Source organism: Zingiber officinale, chromosome 6A (genome assembly GCF_018446385.1).
Source record: "Zingiber officinale cultivar Zhangliang chromosome 6A, Zo_v1.1, whole genome shotgun sequence".
In the NCBI taxonomy this organism is placed as follows: Eukaryota; Viridiplantae; Streptophyta; class Magnoliopsida; order Zingiberales; family Zingiberaceae; genus Zingiber; species Zingiber officinale.
Genome location: NC_055997.1, coordinates 12,043,643 through 12,055,671, shown reverse-complemented (window position 1 = coordinate 12,055,671; position 12,029 = coordinate 12,043,643).

The following is a 12,029-nucleotide window of genomic DNA, read 5'->3' as shown; positions in this document are numbered from 1 at the left end:
TCCCCCATACCTTATAAAAAGTTCGTCCCCGAACTTAAAATAATTCTGGGTACTTCTGTCTCATGCTGGCCTCTGTCTCCCAAGTCGCCTCTTCTGCTGTGTGATTTTGCCAACTGACTTTGGCTAATGGTACTTCCTTGTTCCGTAATTTCTTTACTGCTCGGTCTATTATCTGAATAGGCCGACTGTCATAGCTGAGATCATCACGGACCTGTACCAACTGGGGCTCAATCACCTGGGTGGCGTCTGGAATATGCTTCTTCAGCATGGCCATATTAATTTAAGCATATCTTTGGCATCTAAGACTTGGTCATATTAATTTAAATAGGATTCAGAGGCTTATAGCCGATGGACTTTTGAGTTCATTAGAGTTGGAAAATTTTCCAACTTGTGAATCTTGCTTAGAAGGTAAAATGACCAAGAGGTCGTTCAAGGCCAAGGGGTATAGAGCCAAAGAAGTGTTAGAGTTGGTTCACTCTGATTTGTGTGGTCCTATGTCTGTCTAGGCAAGAGGAGGTTTTGAATATTTTGTCTCTTTCATAGACGATTATTCAAGATATGGATACATTTACCTAATGCGCCGCAAGTCCGAATGCTTTGACAAGTTCAAAGAATACAAGGCTGATGTGGAGAAACGATTAGGTAAAAGTATCAAGACACTACGATCTGATCGTGGTGGCGAATACCTCTTAGGAGAGTTTAGGAATTACTTATCAGAGGCTGGGATTCAATCCCAATTGTCTGCACCTGGAACACCCCAACAGAATGGTGTAGCAGAACGAAGGAATAGGACTCTTATGGAGATGGTTAGATCGATGATGAGTTATTCAGAATTACCAAATTCGTTTTGGGGATATGCTCGAAACAGCAGTATACGTTCTCAACTTAGTACCTTCTAAATCGGTTTCTTCTACTCTCATAGAATTGTGGAATGGGCGAAAACCAGCCTAAGACATATTCGGATTTGGGGTAGTCCAAGACATGTCTGAAACGATCTTGATAAGTTAGAATCTCGTATGAAGTTCGCGTGTTTGTAGGATATCCCAAAGGAACGAAAAGTGGTTTATTTTATAGTCCTAAGACCGAAGGTCATTGTTAGCACCAATGCCCGTTTTAGAAGAAGACTATATAATGGATCACAAGCCCAAGTAGTAAGTCGTTTAGAAGAACTTAGAGAGGACATGTCTACTTCACCAACAATACAAGATGAAGTACCACAAGAGACCGCAACACGTGTCACACATGATACACAACCACGCATGCCTCGTCGTAGTGGGAGGGTTGTGAGGCACTGAAGATTCATGTTTTGGGAGAGTCTTGGACTTGATCCCAAATGAACATGATCCCCAGACATATGACAAGCACTCCAAGATATAGATGCAAGATCTTGGCAAAAGGCAATGAATTCGAAATAGAGTCCATGTACTCTAATAAGGTCTGGAGCTTGTAGAACCACCGATGGTGTAAAAGCCGTTGGATGCAAGTGGATCTACAAAAGGAAAAGAGGGACAGACGGGAAGGTAGAAACCTTCAAAGCTAGGCTTGTTGCGAAAGGGTACACTCATAAAGAGGGAATCGATTATGAGGAAACCTTTTCACCGGTAGCCATGCTTAAGTCTATCCGGATACTCTTATCCATTGCTGCTCATATGGATTATGAGATTTGGCAAATGGATGTCAAGACAGCTTTCCTTAATGGAAGTCTTGAAGAGAACATCCATATGAAGCAACCAGAAGGATTTATTGAAAAGGCAAAGAGCATCTAGTATGCAAGTGAATCGGTCCATTTATGGATGAAGCAAGCTTCAAGGTCTTGGAACATCCGGTTTAATGAAGTAATCCATCATATGGATTTATTCAAAGTCCGGATGAATCTTGTGTATATAAGAAGTGTATGGAAACGTGGTGGTATTTCTTGTACTATCGTAGATGATATTTTGTTAATTGGCAACAATGTCAAGGTATTATCAGACGTAAGGGTATGGTTGTCCAAACAATTTGATATGAAGGACTTAGGAGAATGTGCACACATTCTTGGGATCAAAGTTATAAGGGATCGCAAGAAAAGAATGTTGTGTCTATCCCAAGCTTCATATATAGATACAATCCTTGCTCGTTTTAGCATGCAAGACTCCAAGAAAGGTTTCTTACCTTTAGACATGGAGTAGCTCTATCTAAAGAGATGTCTCCAAAGACATCAAAAGAGATAGAGGACATGAAAGCGGTTCTTCAGCTGTAGGAAGCCTAATGTATGCAATGTATACGAGACCGATATCTTTTTGTAGGCATGGTCACAGATATCGAGTAACCCCGATAAGGACATTGGAGTAAAGCATATATTAAAGTACGAGAAGGACTAGGGATTATATGCTAGTTTACCAAGCGATGATTTGCTCCCTGGGTTACAGATTGATTTTCAATCGATAGGGACAATAGTAAGTCTACATCGGCTATGTGTTTACTTTAGGAGGTGGAGCCATTTCATGGAGGAGTGTTAAACACGTTTGGACTCAACCATGGAAGCAGAGTATGTAGCAGCCTCTGAGGCAGCTAAAGAAGCAGTATGGCTCAGGAACTTTCTAATGGACTTAGATGTGATTCCTGGTTTGCCCAAAATCATCACAATTTATTGTGATAATAGCGGTGCAGTTGCAAACTCGAAGGAACCACGAGCTCATAAGGCAAGTAAACATATAGAGCGCAAGTACCACCTGATACGAGATATCGTGAAGCGAGGAGAAGTTGTCATCGCCAAGATTGCATCAGCGGATAACCTGGCAGATCCTTTCACTAAGGCCCTTCCGACGAAAGCTTTCGATCGGCATGTGGAGGGAATGGGAATCAGATGTATGGTAGAAGATATGGCAGCTTAGTCATTAGTATAAGTGGGAGATTGTTGGAGTGTATACTGAAAGCCTAAGCTTTGTAAACATTCATTATGAATAAAGAATCACATTTGGTCAAATTTTCTACATTTAGTTGTAGTTGTTCAATTAATTTATATTGTAGATAATATAGTATGTGGTGTCACATACAGAAGATGATATTATCAGTACCTTATAAATTATAAACAGTAGCTCACGACCAAAATGGAAAGGAACAAACCATTAGAAGGTCGTAGTGTAATTAGGTATCAGTTTATCTTGACTGTATAATTACACTAGTACACTCAGAGTGTATTGAGTAGGACCATTTGAGGTCGTTTCTTTTATACTGACTTTATAAAGAAACAAAGACCTCGGTTATTATGGAAGTGTGTGCTCTTAATCCTAATATAATAACAAGCACATATATTTGATATTTATTTCTTTAATTTATCAATGGGTGAGATTTAGTTCGATGAATCAATAAACCCGATAAGTTGGGAAATGGTATCACTTATAGTGTGTGTTGTTGATTATAGAAGGAAACTGTGTCCTAGAGATACTAGGTTGATAATGTCCTCAAGAGGAGCTCATAAAGATTGTCATGTTAAACCCTGCAGGTGGACTTAGTCCGACATGATAATAAGGTTGAGTGGTACTACTCTTGGATTTAGATATTAATTAAATGAGTTGTCAGTAACTCACTTAATTAGTGGACATTCGATATCTTAAACACAGGGAGACTAACACACTCATAATAAGAAGGAGCCCAAAAATGTAATTTGGGATTGGTGCGGTAGTTCAATGATAGTTCTCTAGTGGAATGAATTATCATTGATAAAATTAAGTTGTGTGTTCGGGGCGAACACGGGATGCTTAATTTTATCGGGAGACCAAAACCAATTCCTCCTCTCGGTCCCTATCGTAGCCTCTTATTTATAGAGTACTATACCCACATATACCCACCTTCTATACCTACCTAAAGGGGGCCGGCCAAGCTAGCTTGGGAACTAAGCTAGGGCCGGCCTAAGCTTGGGTTTAAGGTGGTCGGCCCTAGCTTGAACCCAAGCTAGTAGGGCCGGCCATAATTAATTAAAAAGAAAATTTAATTTTAATGTTTATTATTATGTGGAAGATTTAATTTAAAAGAGAATTAAAATTAAAATATCTCTCTTGTAAAAAGATTTACAAAAGATTAAAGAAAGAGATTAGATCTCTTTCCTTATTTGTAGATTGGAGAGATGTTTTATTTTCTCTTTAAAATTATTCACATGTTAATAAAATTAAAATTATAGATATTTCCTTTTATTAACCATGAAGAGATTTTAAAGAGAAATTTTATTTTTTAAAAATTCCGGAAACAAATTAGGAAGTTTTAATTGTTGATTAAAACTTGTCCTCTTTTGTTATCCAATGATGGTCGGCCACTTGAAATTAATTGGGGAAATTTTATTTTATTTCTCTCAATTAAATCATGTCAAGGAAATTAAGGAAAATTTATTGTAATTAAATTTCCTAATTTGCCTAGGCTAAGGAATATAAAAGAAGGGGTGAGGGTGCCTTCACAAGACACAACATCTATTTTTCCTCTCCCTCTTTTGTTCCTTGGTGTGGCCGGCCAACCTCTCCCTCTCTTCCTCTTGTGGTGGCCGAACCCTACCCTTCTATTGGAGCTCTTGTGGTGGCCGGATACTACTCGGAGAAGAAGAAGAAGAAGGAGAGAAAGCTAGCATCTCTTGGAGCTTGGTTAGTATTTTGTTTTTCTTCCTTGGTGAAGCTTCTTCTTTGTTGGCCGAACCTAGCTAGGAGGAGAAGAAGGTGATTGGTGGTTTCTCATCTCGGAAGATCGTTGCCCACACAACGTCCGAGGTTAGAAGAGGAATACGGTAGAAGATCAAGAGGTTTTTCTACAAGGTATAACTAGTAATTTCTATTTCCGCATCATGCTAGTTATTTATGGAAATAATACCAAATACAAGAGACTTACGTTCTAGTATTTCGAATATGTTTTTTTTTCGAAGTTGTGTTCTTTTGTTTCTTTCTTTTCCTTGTGATTTGATTGTTCTCTTTGGTTAACCTAAAGTTATTTTAGGAAATTAAATATTAGCTTTCTATTAAAGGTTTTGTCTAGTCGGTGGTGGTTGCTCCCATATCCAAGAAGGCCATGTGCCTCGCCACGTCAGTACTGGGAACCTTTTATGGAAATTAATATTTAATGGAATTAATAACTTAAGGAGACTTGGGTCGAACGTGTTAAGTTCCGCAGGAGATCCAAGTCAAAACCTAAAAGAACAAATAGATTAAGTTTTGGATCAAACGTGTTAAGTTCCGTAGGAGATCCAAAATTTAATTTAAAAGAACACATGGTAGCTAGGAAAAGGTTCAGATCTTTGTACAAAATTTTTGTACAGTGGAACCTATAGGCTTTCCGAGTAGCAACCAACAACTTACTGCTTCTATTTTGCTGGGATCTACCATAACACCATCCTTGGAGATGATGTGACCTAGAAAGGCTACCTGGTCTAGCCAAAATTCACATTTTGTGAATTTGGCGTACAGCTGGTTCTGCTGAAGGATCTGCAAAACTGTCTTCAGATGCTCTGCATGGTCCTCCTGAGTGCCTGAATAGATAAGAATGTCATCGATGAACACGATGACAAACTTGTCTAAGTATTCTCTGAATACTCTGTTCATGAGGTCCATGAAAGTAGCTGGAGCATTTGTCACGCCAAAAGGCATGACTACGAACTCATAATGTCCGTATCTGGTCCTGAAAGTTGTTTTAGGTATATCACCTTTCTTGACTCTAACCTGGTGATATCCTGATCTGAGGTCAATTTTAGAGAACACTGTGGCTCCCTTTAGCTGGTCAAACAGGTCATCTATCCTGGGGAGAGGGTACCTGTTTTTGATTGTGACCTGGTTCAAAGCACGGTAGTCTATGCATAGGTGCATGCTTCCATCCTTCTTCTTCACGAACAACACAGGTGCTCCCCATGGTGAGTGACTAGGGCGTATGAAACCCTTGTCAAGAAGCTCCTGTAATTGCTCCTGAAGTTCCTTCAGTTCTGCTGGAGTCATCCGGTACGGTGCCTTGGAAATTGGATTTGTGCCGGGAATGAGCTCTATCTCAATTCAATCTCCCTGTCTGGTGCTAAGCCTGGTAGCTCTTCAGGGAAGACTGCTGGGTAGTCACAAACGACTCGAACCTCTGATAGCTGTTGGTTCTTGTCCTAGCTGGTGTTGACCACATTTGCTAAAAATCTCATGCATCCTGCATCCAATAGCTGCTGTGCTTTCAATGCTGAGAGAAACTTCCTGGCTTTTCTCTTTGTATTCAAACTGTACTCCTGCTTCAGGTTGGAATATGACCTTCTGTTTACGACACTCTATAGAAGTGCCGTATCTGATCAGAAAATCCATTCCAAAGATGACATCGTAGTCGGTCATTTCTAGCACTATCGGATCACCAAAAGTTCTCTGCTATAATGGCACCGCCTCGAGCCGTGTAGATGCCAAATGTCTCCGAGGGTAGCGTTGTAAACCGACTATTGAGTACCTCGGGGTGTTGCTATTTTCTCGGCAAATGCCCGGATACATAAGAGTGGGTTGCCCGATGTCGAATAAGACAGTTGCATTATCTTGAAAAATATCGATCGTAATGACAACCGTCGAGGCATTTGCTATGTCCTCTCGTCGTGAGAAAATCCGGCATTTGTGGTAGCGTGGGGCTTCTAATCGACGATCTGTGGACCATCTAAGACCGCATACATCGTGTAGTTGGTGAACTCCATCAGTCGGCCGAGGTGAGGAAGATTCTTGTTCGGCATCGCTTAGCCATGTGCCCTTCCCACATTCAAAACAACCTCGCGTACCCTTGCGGCAAACTCTGGGATGTTTCCCACAAGTAGCACATTTGGGATGTCTGGAGTGTTTTCGGTGGTCCTCCTTTTGGGTCACCTTGCCTTGCGTTTCCCCTTCCTTGGAGCTATGTCCTGTTGTTTCGAGTACCGAGCTAGCTTGTCCCTTGGGCTCTATGGAAACTGTCACTGGGTGATCTGTCTTGATAGTGTTCGGTGATCGAGCACTACTCACTAGCTCCTCGTGGTTTGTGGCCTATGAACGCCACCACCCACATTCATCGCGATCTCGTCTGAGCATCTTGACATCAACCGTACTCGTTCCTTCTCTGTGCTGTGACTAGTCTTGGACACAGACGGGCCAACTTTGTTGAATTTCTTCACGGCTTCGTCGATAGGTTGCCCTGACGAAATTCTGTAAACTCGTCATAGTGTCGGTTCGTGGCTTGCATGTGAAAGAATTCCTCGAAGAATTCTTTCTCAAAGTTACCCATCTGGTTTATTGTCCACTTCGATTTAATCCGCTCCCACCACATGCGTGCGTCTCCTAAACGAAGGAGGCACACTTCACTTTTTCGTGCTCTGGCCAGTCTAGAAGCTCCATCGTGCTTTCTAGTGTTTTAAACCATGCCTGAGCATCCCATGGTTCGCTGGTGCCTGAGAAGTTCTCGGGCTTAATTCTCTGCCACTGGATAAGGTAAGCTTCTCTCTTAGCCCCTGCTACTGGGTCTACTGGGACTGGTACTGCAGGCTGAGCTGGTACAACCTCTGTGATTACTGGAGTCGTGAGGTTCGGTACTGGAGTGACTGGGGGAGTAGTCTGCTGGTTAGCCACTAGTGCTATAAGGTCTGGGGGAGGCACTGAACTGCCTGCCTCATGCTGGGGCTCAGTCGCTGATGCTTTCTTAGCTGGACGTCCTCGTACCATTTTCTAGACAGCAGAGAACATATGTATATAACTAGGCTATCATGTTATAGTTAACTACTGGTAACATGTTAAATACTATCACTGTAAACATGAATTAATTAACTACCAACATGAGAGCAAACATGAAAGCATATATAACTGATATGAAAGCTGAAAACAAAACTGAGTGAGAGATGCTCTTACTTGGAAGCTGTAGGCACAATGCTGATGTGTGTGTAGGAAGTAAGGAACACTGCTCTGATACCACTCTGTAACGACCCAACTCCTGGGTACTAAGCTGTGAACCGGATCGCTACATTAACTACTGACGCTACTGGGGTGTACTGTGCGGAAACTGGGTAAAATAAAATTTTACTAAACTATTGTAGTTGCCTCGGTTAACTCTGTAGTAGTGAGATTTCATATCCAACTACCTTCTAGATATTCATAGCTATGCTGGGGAGGTGAAACTGGAGCTTTGGATCGGTCCGTGGAACGACCTACTGACACCCACGTGAACACTGGCTGGATCGGTCTGCTGACCGATCCAGCTGCTCACTGATCGGTCGGCCGACCGATCAGTGACTGCAGATTTCGTCCCGAACTCTCTGTTCGTGGATGGAACGGTCGGCTGACCGATCCTGGGAGATACAGTAGCTACTGTATCCATCTGGATCGGTCGGCTGACCGATCCAGGAAGAGGCATGGCACTGGATCGGTCTACTGACCGATCCAGGTTCTGAAAGTCTGAACCGAAATCAGAGTTTCTGATTTCCAGCACTGATTCGTGCCAAAAATCGCATACACAAGTTCTAAATACATGAAAACACTCTAGCATGCAAATACTAACATTCTAACATCATATATTTAACATTCTAAGCATAATCTAAAGCATGGTTCGTTAACTCATGTTAAACATGGAAATACTAAAGTTCATATGCTGAATTGAAATTTCTAAAGAGTTCAAATGCATAATTAAAGCTTGTTAGATCCCTAAGATCTTTCATTCCAGTTCCACACACACACATCTTGATCTGCATTGTCCTTCAGCCTCCTCTGCTAGTCCATCTTTCCTTTACCTTTATCTGCAGTATAAGGAAACATAGTATCTGTAAGCTTAAGGCTTAGTAAGAAACCATCTACCTCACTAAATCATGCATACGATGCAAATATGATTTTAAATCATGCTGTTTGAAAAACATACTGAATATGCAAGCATGGCATGGCATAGTATCATACAAAGCATGGCATAACATATAAACTGAACATGAAACTGAACTAGTCATGCATATATCTAAATCTGTACATGAACTCAAATCAGGTAAACTGAACCTGAACTGAACTGAAAGCTAAACTAGTGTTCTCATCACTGGTTTCAAATTTGAAAACTATACATATAATAGATGAAAATACTAAACATGCTGCTGGGCCCTGGCAACTATACTTACTGTGCGCGCATCCCTACGAGACCCGGGATTGCAAGTTCCGAATCTAGGTTATCTGAACCTAGGGACGACTGTGGGAGTCCAGCCCATGGATATCTGATCCAAGTACAGTGCCAACTGAATAAAAAGTAAAATACTGAATACTGTTTTATTTTACTTTGCTGTTCTAGGTTATCTGAACCTAGAGGCTACTGTGGGAGCCCACCCAATGGATATCTGATCCATATAACTGTAGTAACTAATAATAAACTGAATAAAATATTTCTAATACATTTTACATGCTGTTAGGACGCCTACTGGTGCATCCTTCTGAACTGGGCATTCTACTGAATGCTTGGTGTGCACTAAAGGCACACCCTAAAACTGAAAACTGTAAAACTACTGAACTAACGCCAAAACTAACAAGCGAGAGCAATTATACTGCAGGTGAGGGGTTTCTTACCTCAATCGCAAGGTTTTCTTACGATTCTATCCGTTAGGTTTTTTGGAAACTATTCCGTTCGACGAACCGCTTACGTCCTCGCGTTCCTCTCGCGGAGAAGAACCGACTTCGTGTTGGTGTTGTCGTCGGAAAGTGAACACACGATCCTAGGGAAGGAACCCTAGGTCTCCTTTGCTTTGTTTGCTGCGCCGAGAGAAAGAAACGGGAGAGGGAGAGGAGGCTTCGGTGAGGAGAGAAAATGCCGAACCCAAAAATAAACCAAATCCCAACTTAAGTTAATATTTATATTAAGTGGGTAACTAGGCCCAACTCTAATATAACTTAAATTGTTCCCCTTTCCTTTCAGCACGGCCCTACTGGGTTCACCGGTTACTAAACTTATCCGTAAACCATAGGTCTCGGGTTCGATTCCCGCCTAAGCTATTTTACGGTTCCAATTATTTTTGCATTTTCCGCTACTCGGAAAATTCCGGAAAAATATCTAAAACTCCAGAAAAAACATAGAATAATTCTATAATAAATTCGGAAATTTTTTGGGCTTTACAATTTATGTGATCGAGCTAACTCTATATTGATCAACCCATGTGATTAAAGGAGTTAAACATTTATTCATGGATTAATCTAGGATTTGAGTTAGATCCGATTTCTACGAGCTAACCGAGATTAAATGATGAATTAGGGTTTCTTGGTTTAATAGGTTTGGGGATTTTGTTTGGATATTTGCTGTATATGTAATTAGCTAAATACATTATTTGATCGCAGGACGTTGATTCGAGACGAGCGTCTCGATGTAGGATTTCTGGTCACAATCTTCTATTGAGGCGGGTACTTTTGACTTATCTCTTGATATAGTCATTTTAGATACGCATAATAGTTTATTTCTAGTGGTAATAATTATGTTTGCATCTGCTTTGATATGCCACTATCTGGTTCCTGTTGTCTGCCTATATTCCTATCTGTTATGCATTCCTACTTATATTTTCTTTGATTGCCGCCATGTGTATCCCTGTTCATAGAAATAGTGACTTGGATTGCCTACTGTGTAGTAGTCTTGTTGTTCGTCATATTTGATTTGTGTACTTAGGTTTTTGGTTCCTAGACCATCGTAAGATTTACTTCTTTTTAGTACATTTTATATGGAGGTGTATACTGTCAGTATCTACATGTTAAGTGTCATGCACCATCTTGCATGATTGCATGCTGGCGATGGTCGACTCCATTATTGTTGAGCGCATCACCAATTATATGATCTACACACGCAATCACTCATGGATTAGTGGTACATCAGACAGGGTGTGTGCAGTTTGTTCTGTTAGAGCTCCGTTAGTCCGCTCATGGGTAGCGATGACTGCAGCGTGTAGCGGGCAGGGATCCCTCCCCTTGACTATGATACAGGGAGATGAGAGCATTGAGCTTCCCCACTCTGTTTGGGGGTAGGATGATAGGTGTACTCCGACAGCATCTTGTCCACTCGGTCACTCAGGAGCAGTGATGGCAGAGTGCACAGTTGTCATAGCCCTACTCACTCGGTCTCACCATCGTGTGTGAGATGGTTGACTGGCGTCAATGGTGACACATGTTATTTTTGTATCATATGTATGGATTGCATTTATTGTTTGTGATTGCTACATTTTAGATGCTTCATTTGCTTGGGTTGCATATGTTTGGCATGCATACAGGTGACATTTTGTATCTGGTTTGACAACCCTTATATTCAGATAGGAGGTCCTGGTGAGTACAGTTTTCTTCAGTCTTTTCAGTTTGCATTTCCTACTTTTGTTAAGAAAACTGTACCACATGATGATTACTGTTAGTTATATCTTATTATACATGTCTATCTAATATCCGCTGAATTGTTGAATTCACACCGTCGCTTTATATTTTTATTTCAGGTTGATGTCTTCAGGAGGTTCCAGTTGCTAGTCCACTTGCCACAAACATTTTCATTTTGGTCTTTTGGTTTCTAGTTATTTGCTTAGAGCCGTGTTTCAGACTTGTATTGGTTTTGAACTCTGAATTTTATGTGGTTTGTCTTTAAGTATTGTACTGGTTGGGTTTTTGCTTGTTTGGTGGATTTGTATTTGTTATGTTTTGCTATGCACCTGCCAATCAGCAGAAGAGGTAAGTTTAGATGTTGTTTTTGCTTTCTTTTGTATCGTGGTGGCAGCCGAAGGCTGTTTTGATATAAACTACGTGGTTGGTTTAGTATTTTTATTGTTATTATTCAGGTCGTGTTGGCCAAGGTTAGTGTGGCCCGGAGGGCTTGCAGTAATGCCTCAGATTGTCACCGGTACAGGGAAAATACTGTCGAAATTTCTTTTGGCAAGGACTACCTGGGGCGTGACACAAACACACTAGGTCTACCTTAATTGTGTATTAAAAAACTTAGAATGGTGTGAGATGCGTAGGCCTTTTGCCTGGACTTCCGATGCTTATATCAGTGTATCAACATAAGTTTAGGCGAAAAATACAAAAATACATTGATCAAGTTAAGTAGTTCTTTTTCTGAAA